Source organism: Cryptotermes secundus, unplaced genomic scaffold, assembly GCF_002891405.2.
Source record: "Cryptotermes secundus unplaced genomic scaffold, Csec_1.0 scaffold2219, whole genome shotgun sequence".
Taxonomy (NCBI): domain Eukaryota; kingdom Metazoa; phylum Arthropoda; class Insecta; order Blattodea; family Kalotermitidae; genus Cryptotermes; species Cryptotermes secundus.
The window spans coordinates 13,771-31,874 of NW_019728522.1; the positions used below are offsets into that span (position 1 = coordinate 13,771).

At 38.6% G+C, this 18,104-nt stretch overlaps 1 long non-coding RNA gene across 1 annotated transcript; it reads left to right on the forward strand.

Annotated features, from left to right (window-relative positions):
• The first annotated feature begins 13,285 nt into the window (after nucleotides 1-13,285).
• Nucleotides 13,286-17,303, forward strand: LOC111865282. The gene is made up of 2 exons (XR_002842960.2): nucleotides 13,286-13,450; nucleotides 16,824-17,303. It is a non-coding gene; the product is annotated as an uncharacterized LOC111865282 (long non-coding RNA).
• The last annotated feature ends 801 nt before the right edge of the window (nucleotides 17,304-18,104 follow it).

The following is an 18,104-nucleotide window of genomic DNA, read 5'->3' on the forward strand; positions in this document are numbered from 1 at the left end:
GTGTTACAACTTAGTTCAAAACATGTTATGGTTGATGTTGATTTGAGTGATTGTTCTCTGCACTGTGTGGATGTGGGCAGATAGGCCAATGTTTCAGAGGTACAGTGCAGTCACACTTTATGCAAATTTGAAATAACGTTGAGTCCTCAAATATTGGGCAGTACATTTATTTCTACAAGAAAACTTGTCTTGAATTATGTAGTCTTCAGGACTGCATCCCTTGCATAAACCATGACTGCACTATACATGCTGCCAACATCCACACTGCACAGAGGCCCAACAGCAGAAATGTCAGCACCAAACAACTGTGGAAGCCTAAGACGTAGCATGGTTTATTTAAATATCCGTAAATGAAAGAAATAGTTTAGCTACTTAATGCAGGTTTTGATATTGGGTTTCTCTGACAGGAGATCGTTATTTATTACAAGATTAATAATGTTTATTATACATTATAACCGTCAACACAACAAATAGAGCAGGAATATCTTCAATTAAGACAACAGATATTGGTATATATCTTACTTCTTTAATGTAAGCATAAAGGGCTACGTGTTTCGACCTTGTAATTTAGATCATCAGGCACCTGTCTATGATCTATAACTCAAGTGATTAAAGTTAAGGGTCATGATATGGATCCATATTTATGCGAGTGTTGTCTGTTGTTGCAAGCGAATATATGTTTACAAATTGAGCATACATCTATAGTCTAATATTCTAATGAAATTCATTACTAATAGTTAACGATTTAAAGGACATAAAGATATACTTGTTGTGTTGTTGACCGTTATAACATATGTTAAATATTATATGCACAACAAGATGCAATCTATAATGTTAATAATAATAATCTAAAAGTTGGTTCTGCAATTCTTCCCTGCCTTTCCTAGTCTTTTTCATCACTATGAACATACAAATTCCACCTGTTTATTACAGCATTGCATTATGAAGTAATGTAGCACAGGTTATAGAAGATGTTTCAGAATACAGTTAGCACTTATATTAGGAAGAAAATTTGTTCTTAGTATGGTCCTGTACTTTAATGGTTTCCTTGTATGTAATGTGGGAATTTTAGAAACTAATATTGCTTCTAGACCTTCTAATTACCACAGTTTTCCCAATAATTAACGTTTTTAACTTTGTATTGCAACTATCTCTGTGATATATGTTACAAATATTACATGCATCATGCATGAAAATGTTATAATTTGAATGAACCATCTATTGAAATGTTACCCAGCGCAGGTTGATGTTCTATGGTGAGGAAAACTGAAAGTATTCTGGTTGAGTGCAGCAATTTTCTCTTGTCAGAGTGCAGTTTCTTTTCAGTACAAATGGGCCTTCCTGTCATAGACAAATCTTAATACTCACATTTCAGTAGTGGTTTTGAGCCAGTGAGTTGAGTACTGTTTCAGTTTAGATTATGTCATACTATATTACAAAGTGTGTGTGTGTGAGATCAAAGTTCTCGTGGCAGTAGCCTAGAAAAATGTTATCATCTGAGATGTGACACCATTTAGTTTGGTAGAAGTTTACTGGCATTTTGGAAAAATGTACTGGATCAATCTTCAGGGACAAGGAGCTGATGCCAAGCAGGCAACAAACAGAGCTTTTTGTTCACTTGGCTTACTCTTCAACCCTGAAGATAGGGCCATACATTCCTCTGAAACATAGGTAACCATCCACACGACTAAATGGCATCACATCTCATAGGGTGTGCTGTTTTCCAACTATTTAAATAAATTGATGTTTCTATACATGTGAACTGTTAGATAAAGTCAGGTATGAAGTGTATATATGTATGTAACTTCTTTAATACAGCTATTTAATGTTACAATTTTATTGTAAAATGTCACTGAAGTGGAGTGTTTGTAGGTACTGAAAATGTAGATGGCCTGGTTGTATCTTCAGTTTTTCTAGTTTTAGGGAAGTTGGGAAATGTGATGATCATTAATAAAGTGCCATGTAAGGAATGTGACAGAAATTTTTCAGTTAAAATATGTGAAGAAATTTGTATCAAATATTAATTTATATACTAACATCAACATGAATTTCCATCTCCACTTTTATGTTATTTGCTGTTTAGCTTTATATGTTGTTTCAGCATTAACATGACACAATTTTATGGGAGTTTTAAAGTGAGACTACTTTTAATAAAGGTACACAAAGCTTACAAGGGTGACTGTAGAAAATCCTGTGAATATCTTGTCAGAATGTACACCAGAATGATATTACCCATCACACTACTCTGACATTGAATGTTGGGCGTTATGTGGGCTTAATGAGACTGGCAGTTGAACTGTCTGCAGCAATTAAAGTGTAATTAATGAGTGTGGACTTAACATACACAGGTAAGATTATTCATCTGAGGTTTACTCTTGTAGTTTTGTCATGGCGCATATGCTGTGGTTTCATGGAGATTTCTTTAATTTAAATATCTATTATCTTTTAATAGTCTTTCATTATTTGTAATCCTTGATAATCTCAGACATAAAGTGTTCACATTTTTATATACTATAGATGATCTGAAGAAATTTAATATTTTATAAACATCATTGTTTTTTTTTCTAAGTATCCTTAATACAAGGAGTGAGTAATTACATATCAGTTGTATGAACAAACTCCCCATACTAAGAAGAAGATAGATTTAATTCAGATCTTACTTTGTAACTTATAGGTTTAAGTCCCCCCCCCCTTCAACAATTGTGATGATATGAATTCTGCTAGAAACTGGAATTAGATGAAGGATGTAACTTACCATTTGTCTTTTTAAAGGAAGTAAATATGCGAATTTAAAGATTCATATTTTTTAATGTTCTTGTAGATTGGTTATACCAGGGGTTCTCAGGCCTTATGATATAACCCCTGAAAATAATACATAAAATTTTGTGACACCCTCATCCCTGATTGGCAGCATAAAATGCAGTTCTGTACATTGTTGCAGGTCTCTATCAGGCTGTACAATGACAGCAGGGATGTAAATAGCCAAAATCCCACTTTACACTTAGCTGTAACATCTTCCTGTACAGTCATGATAAAATTCACGTAATGTTTCATCAGCTGCAGCTGTGTCCTTTGAAAGCACCTGTACTGATTCTTTCTTACTTATTAACTTTCCAAAACTTTTTGTGAGTACAATTATATTTTAAATAATTTGTGAGAACTCAGAGACCCTGTTAAAACAAGCTGCAACTCCCTGCTGGGGTTGTGACCCACAGTCTGAGAACCCATGGGATGCATTGACAGTGTCTTCTTAATATGAGAAATTGAAATGCATGTAGTTTGTTGATGAAATAGTTGTGATATGATTTTCTAATAAAACTCATTCCCCTATGAGTTAAATTGCTCTCAGGAGATTTTAATATAAATGGTCAGTATGTTATATTCAGTGATACTTCATACATAAAAATTCACATAATCCATGTCTGTTTTTTAAGTCATTAAATTGTTACGGTAATGTTTGGGGCTGCTATATTGGGTATAACCACACAGCAGGAAATCCCACTTCAGAGAATGCAGTATGTGTTAAGTGGAAATTACCTCTGATATAATGTAGAATCATTTCACTTGATAAAATATTTCGGTTGTATTTGGAAGATTCCTGAATGTTTTCATTCCTTGAAGTCGGTTCTAGAATATTACTTTTAATAGGCTGTGGCCACTTCTTTCCACATCTACGTTCATAATTTTCACTTGTCATTTATATAAGCAGCAAATCAAGACAGACTAACTGTAATTCTCTGTAACTGTATATCTTGGTTACACTGACAAGGATAAAATATTTTTCTTCCTGATAGCATCGAGACCGGCTCTGGGGCTTACCCAGCCTCCTATCCAATAGTTACTGGGAGCTCTTTCCCCGGTAATATAGTGGTGAGAGTATGAAATTGACCACTCACCCCCATCTAGTGCTGAGGTTAAGAATAGCAGAGCTATACCTCAACTCCCTCATGTCTTCATGGCATGGTGCTTCATTTATTAAGCAGAGGGGCAGCTTTCATATACTCATGACACATGAGTGTAATAGATGGTATTGTCTGCAGTGATTTTTTATAAAAGTAGCATAACCCAAAATTGGGTAGGTTATTGGAGTTGTGTGCTTGAGTGGAGAATGTTGGACCTTTACCAGATGGTTTTGTATGTGTAATACATACATAGGTAATGACTGTGACTTGTATTCTTTTAGATCAAATATGTAGTGATGATAATGTTTTACTAACTGATGTATCTAACATATGGGCATTGCATGTTTATTTAATTCATTTTAATGTATACAGTGTGAAAATATATGATTGAAAATGGGATTGGATTTATTATAATGAATTACTTATTATTTATGTTCTGAGTGTTACCTTCCAGTTATTGTAATCACAGGCAGCAGTGCCAGAACATGTCCATCTGTCAGTCTGCTCTATTATGCCCCATCCCTATGAATACACTGCTCCTTTTATTACAATATCTGACTTTTGCCAACACTTACTGGAACACTGGCACCATCAGAACTTGAAAACATTAGTGAACATGAAGTAATTGATAATCCATTACCAACCAAGGAGCTGGTGAGATTTGGGATGACCAAAACAGTGATGGAGGATGAAGGCCATCTTGAGTTCTGTGGAGACGCTCCATGGTGACCTAACTTTACAGAGTTCATGATGATGAGGAGGATGATGACAACAGAGATAAAGATGATGATTATGTGTAGGTTTGAAGAGCCTGAATCTTACGAGGTAAACACACATAACTGAACCTTACAGGTATGTAACTTCTGATTGCAGTCGTAAATAACTAGTGCCATGCAGTTACAGAGGAATCTGATTCCTCCATCTTCAAGGTAGAAGAAGTAGGCTTTATCCTAAAGACTGAAGCAGCAGGTTCATCTACTAAACTACAGGTCCAGTGATTGAGACTAGCTCTTTCTAAGGGGCCCAACTGAGTAGGTTAAACCTTCCTTATACACCTGAAGACGGAAACAGATCCAGTATCCGAAACGTTGTGGTATTTTTGTCTTTTTTATATACCGGACGATGGGTGAAGTCCAAAATAAGCCAAAAGAAGTAAACTACACTGTCACATCCCAGAAGACTGTAATCTTAATGTTCACTGCCCTGAGAATCCCACATCTAATCAGTATTATGATCTCATGAAATGTGATGCTGAATGGCAAGGCAGAGAGGTACCAATAATTTGGAGGAACCCAGAGCTTCATTCTTTAGGCCAGAAGAATAAGCTATATGTCGAGAATGAAGGCAAGCTACTTGGTGTCACATGCCTTAAGTCCGCAATCTTAATATTTATTATGACTGGATTTAAAGAACAGTCCTGTATCTGCTAACTCACTCGTGATTTGCTTGTAGAATGTGGTTTCAACACTGCTAATGACAAAGCCTGCCAGTTTATATAATTCTTAGGTAGTTCCAGTTAAGCTTTCCCACCCTCAGATATTCTGTTATAGTAATTAAACTTCTTTACTTATGATTTAGTTCAGCATTTTCTAGTCAGGGCCATGAAGCTTTTCTTTAGGGACTGCTGAAAATGCCAATGGCTTAATTATAATACATAACAAACTCCTTGGAGCTGAGTCTTTCTTGAAAATCTACCAGTCACTGTGCTACTCAAGAACTCACCCAACATTTTATGTAACCCAAAAGTTCATTACCATTTCTATATGTAATAATACAAATGCCGTTGTGAATGCAACAATTTATTTGGTTGTAGTGCTTTGTCTTTTCTTTCTCTACACTACATATTTTGGCCGTAACTGGCCATCATCGGGTGTATTTTTCACTATGTAGCTGTCACACTGCACACAATCTAAAATCTAAAACACCAGCCTGTCAGTTTGTTTAAAATCTTGCCAACATATGCTCGTTAATTTGATTTTAGAATTCAAATTTAAAATTCAAAATTTAAAGTTTTGAATCATAAGGATACCTGCTCTGTGTCTACATGTGCTGCAGTGGCTATTTCTTGTTTTCAGCACCGTTCATGTATTGTCTGTAATTCACAAATATTCGTATTACTATCATTATGATCTTAGGTTATTCTTATATGTTTTATATTGTGTGTACTTACTCTGTGCAGGCTGCCTGTGTGTGTCACTGCTCATCTTTAATATGTTTGCTCTCTGGTGTGTTGTGTGCTGTGTTTTTATGTTGTTGAGTGTAGGAGAGGAAGGGGAAGTCGGGAGGGTGGATACTGTTAGTCTCTATAGATCTCATATATTGTTTGAAATATGGGATTGTGTGTTTCTATGTGTGTGTCACTCATGTGTAGGCCTTACGTACTTACTTACTTTGTATATATGATATTTCTCTGGTGTATTCAAATGTCTACCCTTCTTTCCCGTTGTTACAACTTCCATTAGGTCTGTTATTGTTCGTATGAATGTCCTGTATTTAGTATGTGATTTGAGTATCCGGAATTGCTATTATTATTTCTAATATCATGTATATTTTCCTTATATCTGGTGTTAAATGTTCAGCCCGTTTGTCCCATGTATTTTAATGGGCAATCTGCACATTTCATTTGGTATATGCATTCACAACGGCATTTGTATTATTACGTATAGAAGTGTATAGTGCAACAGGATGCTTAAAAATAATATAGTACATTACCATGTTCACAAGAGCCCACCACTGGCCCCTATTGAGAGCCAGATGAATCCAGCCCATACCAACCATTCCTATCATTCTTAAGATCCATTTTAAAATTATTCTCCCACCTATGTCTAGTACTTCCTATAGTGGTCTCTTTCTTTCTAACTTTTCCACCAAAACTATGTATACATTCCTCTTTGGTCTCATGGATGCTATGCGCCCTGCCCATCTCATCCTCCTTGACTTCATTATTCAAATTATATTTGGCGAAGGGGAGCCAGGATAACCTAGTCAGTATAGCGACTGGCTACGGGCTGGACCACTAAGAGGTTGGAGCTCGAGTACCAGTAGGGTCAAGAATTTTCTCTTCTCCAAGTCGTCCAGACTGGCTCTGGGGTTCACACAACCTCCTATCCAAAGGGTACTGGGGGTTGTTTCCCCAAGCATAAAATGTCTGAGGCATGAAGCTGACCACTGACCTCCAACTAGTGCTGAAATAAAAAAAAAATATGGATCTATACATCCACTCCCCCATACACCTTGGCATAGTGCTGAATTAAGCACAGGAACAACTTTACCTTTTTTACCTTTTACCTGGCAAAGAGTACAAGTTGTGAAGCTTTTCATTATGCAGTTTCCTCCAACCTCCTGTCACTTCATTCCTCTTTATTCCAAATATTTTCCCCAGTGCACTGTTCTTGAATACTTTCAGTGTATATAAAGGTAAAGCTATCCCTGTAATAGGCCATGATTCAGTCTATATTTGTGACTTAATGTCACAGGCTATGTTTCGCACCCATACAAAACTACAAGCAGAATTATAGTGTTTTACATTTTAATTTTTAGTTCATGTGTAAGATGTTTAGCTGTCTGGTGTATACTTATTTTGTCTATATTTCTTTTTATTTAATTTGGTTGCTAATTTACAATCTACTCTAGTGACAGCAGAGTAATAAGTAAATGTTCAAGTGTCGTAGTAGCTTGTTGTGATTACCATCCGCTGATGGTCTTCACACGTCTCCTAGGTTAGGTCTTCCGGCCAAAGGCATTGGAGTCTTCTGTTCGCCAGGGGTTGAGCGGTGAGTTCATTTATTAGATATTTGTCGTGGTCTACGATGCAGTCTCTATATTTGGTGGCTTTTTTGTTGATGACTTCCTTTGTGAAGGGTATTCCGAGATCTGCATGAAGGGTTTGATTGGATACGAACCATGGGGCGTTTGTTATTGAGCGTAGCATTTTTGACTGGAATGTTTGTAATACTTTCATATTGGAGGGTTTACTGCATCCCCACAGTTCAATCCCATGTGTCCAGATGGGTTTTAATATGGTTTTGTAGATTAGGAGTTTATTTGCCGTTTACAGTTGGGAGTTTTTGCCTAATAGCCAATTCATATTTCTTGCTTTTGTTGTTAACTGCAGTTTCTTAGCTTGGATGTGAGCTTTCCATGTTAGTTTTTGGTCTAAGTGGAGTCTGAGGTACTTGACTTTGGATTGTTCTGGAATTGGTGCATTGTTTATTGTAACTTGCGGGCACGTCCTACATTTGGTGGTGAATGTTATTTGTGCTTATTTAGTATTATCCACTTTGATTTTCCATAGTCTTAGCCACTCCTGGAGAACATTTAAGTAGTTCTGTAATGTTTCAGACGCTCTATTAGGGTTTGTATGGGAGGACAAGATTGCAATTTCATCTGCAAATGTGGCCAGGGTTATTTCTTGTGACTGGGGGATATCGGAAGTAAATATCAGGTATAGGAAGGGGCCAAGGACGCTACCCTGCGGTACTCCAGATTTGATGGGGTAATATTTGGAGTATGTATTTTCTATTTTAACTTGAAAGTAGCGATCAGTTAAGTATGATTTAAGTAACATACGTGTTTATTTTACTGGGTACGGTAGTTTTTTTTTAATTTGTATAATAGTCCCTGGTACTCCCTCGTTGGTGTCTCCACCTTATCGTGGTGAGGGGGTTTGAGTATGCCAAGGACCCTGAGAGCTATACCAGCGGTAGCGTAGCTACTGGCAGGGCCTCCCTTGCTGGACAGGTCAAAGGGTAGGCATCAGACGAAGAGAGAGACCAAAAACTGATGCCGGAAGCAGCGTCATCAGTAGCGACTTGAAGCACAGAGCAAATGATGCTCGAGATGGTTCAAGTTCGTATAGCAGCAGGCGTGACCAGAGTGGTTTGAACGGCTGCTGTACTGCGATGTGGAAAGCAAATGGAAAAACTACCACATTATCACTTTTCCTGGATAGTCTCTTTCCAAAAACAGAGATACCATATATGCGAGATGTTTCCTCTGGAGGCAAAACAATCCGGAGGTAAACTACTCCCCCAATCGGATCTCCGGGGGGGAGTGTTTCTAGAGGAAATGTCATGCAGGCGTTACAACAAGAAAAAGTGCGAAGATCAGAAGAAACAGCATGGATACAAGATTGGAACATGGAATGTCAGGACCTTGAATCAAGCAGGAAAATTGGAGAATTTGAAAACGGAAATGCAGAAGAATGAAGTGTCTGTGCTAGGTGTCAGCGAAGTGCGGTGGAAAGGACAAGGTGAAATAAGAAGCGGTGATTATACAGTGTATTATTCCGGAGGTGAACGGGCTGAAAGAGGTGTGGCAATAGTGGTGCATAAAAGTGTAGTGAGGAGTGTTGTTAAGAAGATTGCTTGTAATGACAGAATTATTGCTCTGAAGTTAAAGGCGGAACCGGTAGATATACTGATTATACAAGTGTACATGCCAACATCAGAGTATGAAGATGATGAAGTGGAAAAAGTGTATGACACAATTGAAGAAATTCTTCAGGAAGATGGAAGAGGAGACACAAACAGCATCATATTGGGAGACTGGAACAGCATTGTTGGAGATGAACCATATCAGAATATTGTTGGATCACATGGACTAGGAAGACGGAATCACAGAGGTCAAATGCTTATTGACTTTTGTGAACGAAATGGATTGATTGTTACCAACACTTGGTTCAAGAAGCCAAAGAGAAGAATTTACACATGGAAGGCACCTGGGGATTGGAAGAGGCATCAGCTGGACTACATCCTTGTGAAACATCGATTCAGAAACAGTGTGAAGGATGTGAAGACGCTTCCTGGGGCAGACATTGACTCTGACCACAACTTGCTGGTTGCCAAGTTCCGAACCAGGTTGAAGAAAATTATAGGATTTCGAAAGCGCAGACCCAGATGGGATTTGGAGAAGTTATATGCTCAAAGACAAAGCGTGCAAGAGACTCTAGAAGAGAAACTCGGTGCAATTGAAGGTGAAAGCGGAAATGCTGAAGCGCAGTGGAACGATATAAAAGAATGCATGTTAGATACTATCAGTGATTTGGTAGGTAAAGTTGAGAAGATAGCAAGAAAACCATGGGTTACACAGGAGATGATGAGTAAAATGGAGGAGCGAAGGAAATGGAAGAATGTCAACAATGAAGAAGGCAGGAGGAAATACAGGAGACTGAGGAATGAATTGAAAAGAGCCACGGACAGGGCCAAAAAGGAATATCTTGAGAAGATATGTAATGAGATTATGGAATTTCAAAGAACAGGCCGTTATGATTTGATGTACATGAAGACAAAAGAACTAGGATGGAAAGAGAATCATGGGATTCAAAATGTTGGCATCGAAGACTCCCAGGGGAATAGAATAGTAGATCAGAGGCAAGTGCTGAAAATTTGGGAAAATTATATTTCAGAACTATATGATCGACCTAATCGGCCAGAAACCTTAGAAGTTGAACCGGAAGAAGAAGTAGATACAGACGAGAAAGGACCATATATTTTACAAAGTGAGGTGGAAAAAGCTATCAAGGAAATGAGGAAGGGAAAGGCTACAGGAGATGATGATGTACCTGGAGATGTGCTCAAGTTACTGGGAGAAGGTGGTTTGAAAACACTGACAAAACTAATGAACACCATATATGAAAGTGGAGAGTGGCCCAAGGACTTTACAGAAGTTACAATGATTGCCTTAAAGAAAAAGACAAAAGCTACAAAATGCAGCGACCATCGCACAATAAGTCTTATTGCACATACAGCAAAGATAATAGCAAAGATACTTAAAAGAAGAATTGAAAGGAAAATAGAGGATGTACTTGGAGAAGATCAGTTTGGATTTAGAAGAGGAAAAGGAACCAGGGATGCAATTGGGATGATGAGAATTATAGCGGAACGAACTTTGGAGATAGATGAAGAACTGTGTGTTTGCTTCATAGACTGGCAGAAGGCATTTGACCGGGTAAACTGGACCAAATTAATGCAGATCCTGAAAGAAACAGGTATCGATTGGCATGAAAGAAGATTGATTAGCAAATTGTACATGGATCAGAAAGTTAGAGTACGACTGGACAGGGGGGAGACAGGAAGTGTGCAGATTGGAAGAGGAGTTCGACAAGGATGCTGTTTATCACCAATTCTGTTCAACTTGTACAGCGAATGCCTTACCAAGGAAGCTCTGGATGGGCTCGGTGACTTCAAAGTAGGAGGGCAAATTATTCAAACTGTGAAATATGCAGATGACCTTGTGTTAATGGCTAAGGAAGAAACTGTGCTACAGGGCATGATTGATAGACTAATTGAAATTGGAAGGTGCTATGGCATGGAAATGAATGTGGAGAAAACAAAAGTAATGAAAATTTCGAGACAACCAACCCCAGTCACAATAAAGATAGACCAAAAACAAGTGGAGAATGTGAAATGTTTTAAATATTTGGGTAGCTTGTTAACAGATGATGGAAGGTGTACTTGTGAAATTAAATCCAGGATTGCCATGGCAAAAGCTGCATTTAGCAAGAAGAAGAATCTTTTTACCAGCAAATTGGACTTAAATTTGAGGAAGAAACTAGTGAAATGCTACATTTGGAGCATAGCTCTGTATGGGGCTGAAACATGGACACTTAGGGCAGTAGATCAGAAACATCTGGAAAGTTTCGAAATGTGGTGTTGGAGAAGAATGGAGAAGATCAGTTGGACCGATTATGTGAGAAATGAAGAAGTGTTAATTAGAGTCAGTGAGCAGAGGAATATCCTACATGAAATAAGAAAACGGAAGGCTAATTGGATTGGTCATGTTTTACGCAGAAACTGCCTTCTAAAAGAAGCTATCGAAGGAAAGATAGATGGGCGGATAGAAGTGACAAGAAGACGAGGAAGAAGACGTAAGAAGATGCTGGATGACCTTGGGGACAGAAGAGGATACTGTCATTTGAAGGAGAAAGCTCTAGATCGCATTAAGTGGAGGAATTGTTTTGGAAGAGACTGTGGACCTGTCGTCTTGACAGATTACTGATGATGATGATGATGAGTCCCTGGTGCCATACTTTATCGAAGGCTTGTTGAATATCCAAGAACACTGACGCACACATCTTCTTACCCTCCAGGGTGTCCTTTATTTGATGGACTATTCAGTGGCACTGTTGAATTGTTGAATGGTTGTGCCTAAATCTGAATTGATGATGGGGGATGATTTCTTCCATAGCCACTGTGTTTTGTAATCTGTTTAAAGAGCAGTCTCTCGAAGATTTTGGACATCATGGGTAGCAAGCTGATTGGGCAATACGATGAAGATTCTGTTGGAGGTTTGCCAGGCTTTGCGATCATGATCACTTGGGCAATTTTCCATTGTATTGGGTAGTGACAGAGCCTTAACCTGCTGTTATATACCGTAGTAAGAAGCACAATTGTTTTTTTGGGGAGGTGTGATTCTTTGTAACCATATTTTGTGTGGCTGTTCATCTCATGATATTGTAGTGCCAGACAGAATCTTCTGGTATCTGTACTACACTAATGGCTTCTAAATCAATTTAGTAGGTCCTGTGAAAGGTAGGTTGACATCAGTCCACTCCAAATTTGTACTTATGAGTGTTCTGCCTTATTACTGTTATAACCTGTGAGATTTCTGAGGTATCATCTTGAACTACAATACTGGATCCAGAAATTTTGTGTAAAGCTGAAAGTGAATATAAGTAACATACGTGATGGACCTTAATAGCTGATGTGTGATAGGTTTACGGATCTTGTATGATAGCACATTGCAGTCAGAGTCATGTATGTGTGGTGCCACGAACAATTACTCGAATTGTGAAGTGCTAATTCATACATCAACTTGTCTCCACAATGGGCCACACAGCTTAAAAAAATATGAGGGAACTTTATTCAGGCCAGCAATCAGCTACCACCAATTTCCGTCATTTTGGGGGGGGTGGTGGGGCTAGTGAAACAGGGTTTTGGTATCCTATCTGGCTGTGAAAGAGATGGGATAGAGCAACCAGTATGGCGACTGGCAACAGGCTGGACGACCAAGGGGTCAGAGTTCGAGTCCTAGTGTGGGCAAGAATTTTCATTTCTCCATATCGTCCAGATCAGCACTGGAGCCCACCCATCCTCCCATACAGTGGGCACCAGTGAGCTTTTGCCTTGGAGGTAAAGCGGTCGGGGCGTGAAGCTGACCACACACCTCCAATTAGTGCCGAGGTCAAGAAAACGTGGGTGTATACATCCACTCTCCCATACGTCTTGATGGCGTAGTGCGTAATTATTAAGCACAGGGACAACTTTTTACCTTTCATCTGGCTGTAACCCAACAACACATTTTCTTCGTGTGTGCGAGAGAGAGGGAGGGGGTTATGACGTCAGGACGGTCAGGACCATCATGCAAGATGTGCAAGATGTTTGGCGATGTTTCGTGACGCAGTTTGTACAAGTTCGTACTTCCTGATGTTTCATGTGTCGGCTGTTTTCTGGGTTTTGTACATTAGTAATCCTTATAAGGGCAAGGTAGTAGGAGTGTAATAATAATTTTCTTTTGTATACTGTTTAGTTATGGCAGCAAATGGAAAGGTAAGATAATTTTTGTTATTATTGGAATATAAATCGCTGCACATGGCTCTTGTATGGTGTACATTAAAGATGTTCGTAATTATTGGGTTGGAGGTTGAAATTGTCTGGAAAGATTCAAAAGGGTAGGTAGAAGTAGTGATTATATCTATGGTCAGTATGTATGGCGTATAAAAATTGAGTAAGTTCGTAATTATTGGGTTGGAGGTTGAAATTGTCTGGAAAGATGCAAAAGGGTAGGTAGAAGTAGTGATTATATCTATGGTCAGTATGTATGGCGTATAAAAATTGAGTATATGCATATGATTTGAAATAAAATAAAAAACTCATTGGTGTCATTTCTTGTCTATAAGAGTCGGACTTTGTGTATAGTTAAGATATTTTTATTCAAACTTAAAATCAAATTAGTTTACGTAATTCCAGTACGACCGTACTCTGGTATGGGAGCTGTTAAGGGAACTGGAGCTCACCACGTGGTTCAATTAGAGGAATTTAAGAGTTCATATGATACGTGACTTAATGAAACTTAAAAAGATTTTCACCGTATTGTATCGAAACCATTCTACACTGTATGCTACACGGAGTAATCCCAGTAGCGTGATGTTAACAGTATCAATATAATAGTTCGATACTACGATAAACCCAATCGGAGCAATATATGCTAAGACTTATGTTAAAACAGAATTATTATATAGCTACTTTAAGGATAGTTTAAATTTAAGGCTTTATTTTTATAAAGGAATAATTAAAGAATACTGTAAAATTGTAGTTGCTGGCAAGATGGGCTTTTCAGCCTAACGCTACATATATCTTTTTCTTTCAGTAAAAAAATAGATGCATTCCATAGATCCCACAAAGTGTGTAAGCGTCTTCACTCTGTAGTCTTTATTGACCACCCCTCAAAAAACGAAAAATAAATTACGTTACTGGTTACAAAAAATTTGTGCTGTGGCTTCCAAGTTTGTATTATCCGTTTACACCAATATTTGTATCAGCTAATAGTATTTCCCAAGTGTAATTATTAACTTTATTTCATTTGGCCCAGAATACACATCTGACCCACAAAGATGGTGTGTGGTGTGCTAAAAATTGAATGAATTACGCGTGTAATTTCATTTTGAAGACTATCAATGCTGCGGGGATTATTTTTGTAGACTTTTTGCTTCAGGTTGCCCCAAAGATAATAATCAGAAATACTGAGATCTGGGGATCTGGGAGGCCACAGTCCTCTACTGACAATTCTGTCTTCAAACACTTCCTGTATTGCGACCATGNGTGTGAATTGTAACCATTTCATTGTGAACGTTATTGGCCAACAAATATATTGATTCATCAGCAAACTTCTTATCCACCTTGCAGCTGGTGGTGCACTGATCACTGTGAACCAGTCAGAGATGGGAACTTCCCTGTAATATAATTATTGCTGTTGCATTGTGTAAAATCACGCTGAAGAATCAAAATGTATAGTGTAAAATTAATTAAATGATGGACAACACGGCATGTTTAGTACAACAAAAACTATCTGTATTGCAGTTGTGTTGTCTGGTGACAGTTCACCTCAACCACTGGCACCTATTTTAGATGACAGTCAAAAAGACACTAAAAGAATACTGAAAGGTCTATAGATGTCAGGCATGTAGTACCGTTGCAGCATTAAAAGTAGTAAGAATGGTATACCATATACACCAACATACCTGCTCAAGGGTTAAATTAGGATTTTGTGAAATTATATGCAGCCATTATTACCTAGTAATCACCTTATACAGTGCGTACAATCAAGCGCGCACCGCGGCTGCAATTTGCCGTGAGTCATACCACCGCAGAACGGATGCAACTCCTCCCCGCGACTGCAGTGCCGTTCCCCGATAGCGTGAGTGTAGTGGTGTCGCTGAGTCTCCGTCCATCAGTTGCTCTACATGCACACATTTATAAGAATACAGTAAAAAGATAACTTACCGTGGTTTATAACAGGTGCTGAAAGTGACCTCCTTCTGCTTGCAAACATGCCGCGCATCTCACAAATAAATTACGCGACACTCTCTGCAGTTCGTCGACGGTAATTGAATGAATTACGCGTGTAATTTCATTTTGAAGACTATCAATGCTGCGGGGATTATTTTTGTAGACTTTTTGCTTCAGGTTGCCCCAAAGATAATAATCAGAAATACTGAGATCTGGGGATCTGGGAGGCCACAGTCCTCTACTGACAATTCTGTCTTCAAACACTTCCTGTATTGCGACCATGGATGCATTAGCCGTATGTGCTGTAGCGTTGTCCTGCTGAAAATACCCGTATTGTCTTTCTTCGGCATTCAACTGATCGAAGAAGGGATTCAGTATGTCATTAATGTACCGATCAGAGTTCACGGTATCGTGGAAAAATATGGGGCCAATGATTCGCCGCGGGCTTACAGCACACCACACACCCACCTTTTCACTATGTAATGGCACTTGCTGTATAGCGTGAGGATTTTCATTGCTCCATATTCTTACGTTTTGTGCATTGACGTGGCCACCAACGTGGAACCACGCTTCATCAGTCATGAATAGAAGCTGAGGATCCACTATTCCATCGTGTACATTTTGCAGCAGCCAGTTGCAAAAACGAATTCTTGCTGCATGATCTGGTTCTTTCAGCTCATGCACAACTGTTACTTTATACGGGCGAAATTTGATTAACTTTGTGGCTGTGCGAGCAGATCCTAGCGAAACACCAGTTTCCTGTGCTAAGCGTCTTAACGATTTTCGAGGACTGATCTGTAATCTTGCCTGAATATCCTTAACCTTTTCTTCAGTCAGCACAGTTCTCTTCGATTGCTTCTTCTTGTCACTCACTGAACCTGTGGCCCGCCACTTTTTCAGAAGCCTGTTTACACACGACTTTGTGGGAACTGGCGAGTCAGGATATTTCTGACGAAACCTACGTGCGAATTTTCTGTAAATGTTTTTCCTTGCAATAGTTTCGACAATAAACACACGCTGTTTAATAGTGAACTTCATTTCCACCGTCTGTCGACAGCTGTAAACATTCCACTCCACTTCCACAGCAAGACAAAGACTGACTGTTTAATGCAACCTCGGGTTCCGATTATGCAACCATCGGCGTAGGAGCACTGCAGTCGCGGGGAGGAGTTGCATCCGTTCTGCGGTGGTATGACTCACGGCAAATTGCAGCCGCGGCACGCACTTGATTGTACGCACTGTAGTTTTGCAACCAAAGGACCACCACAAAAGCTTGCTTATGTGTCCTGTGGATAACAGTTTCAGGTATTTGAAAAGTATTTTGTATATTGAATGTGTGGAATTTGCCTCCACTTCCTTTGTACACCTCCATGGTTTGCAAGCATAGAAGGAATGTAACTTTACTGTATTGCAGAACACTGTCTCATGGCAGTGTACCAAGGTAACTGCTGGAGAAGAGTGGAGCAGGATATTTAAACGGCTGTGAGGTTGAGCTGGTCCCGGTGAAGAAAATAAGTGGCTGTAGCACAGTTAGCCCAAGTTGGGAGGGCTAACCACAAGACATGCAGCAGGAGGCTTGGACTCAAGAAAGGAGACAAGACAGCATTAGTCCAGAAAGACAGATGAGATGAACATGCACACTCCTCCAACAGAAGCCAGTTTGTGTGATTAACATGAAAATGCCATAAAACTTCTATTTGTTGAGGACTTTATCAGTTGTCAGACATGGAAATTGAGAATGAAACTACTTTTCCATTTACTGAATCTGATGACCTGGCAGTTTCATCCTGCTGTATTACAGAACATATTATTATTATTATTATTATTATTTCTTCCTTATTCCATTACATCTGTAGTAGGCAAAAGCCTTAGATACAGAATTGTGTCAATTTATCTTGCTAATACTCTTAAGCAATTGTCAAGAAGACTTATAAAATAAGACAATGTATGTTTACATCATAATACAATGTCTCTCTAGCATAATACATTCAAATTTATCATTGATTAAAATTTAAGATAAAAGTTACCATCAAAAGTAACGGAATATTTTGGTCATATAGCTTAAACATATAACAAATCCAAGATATAAAAACATTACATTTATAAAATTATAATTTCATGATGACCACACATAACTTGTCCCCAGTCCAATAAAACATAATCAGGCCTCACACAGACAGCCCAAGCTGTCAGGACAACACACACAGGAGGCGGGAAAACCACTGTCAAACCCACAACCTGCCACTCCACACACACTGGTAAGCCATATCATCCTATTTTATCTTGTCAATGCTATGAAGCAATTGTTAAAAAGACCTATAGTATATGACAAAGTTTGTCACATCACATACAACTACTTTCTATCCATGATACGTATACAGTGGCCGTCTTCTAGTGCACTCAATTTCACCTGTCACTTCACAACATGTTTCGGCAACATAGTGCCATCATCAGGTGTCCCAATTACGTCAATCTATTGCATTGCTTGCCCTCATATGTTTTCACAACACCATTTAAAAAGTATTTAAGAAGTCCGTATTTGTCAACTATGATAAATTTACACTCTCTAAAACTTGTTAAGATAATTCATCTTATTTGTCTTAATTAAAACTTGCATGTGGTTCGTTCACTACGGGGTCGTTTTTCTTATTTTCTGTGTAAACATCACAAGACGCGGTTTACACAGAAAATAATA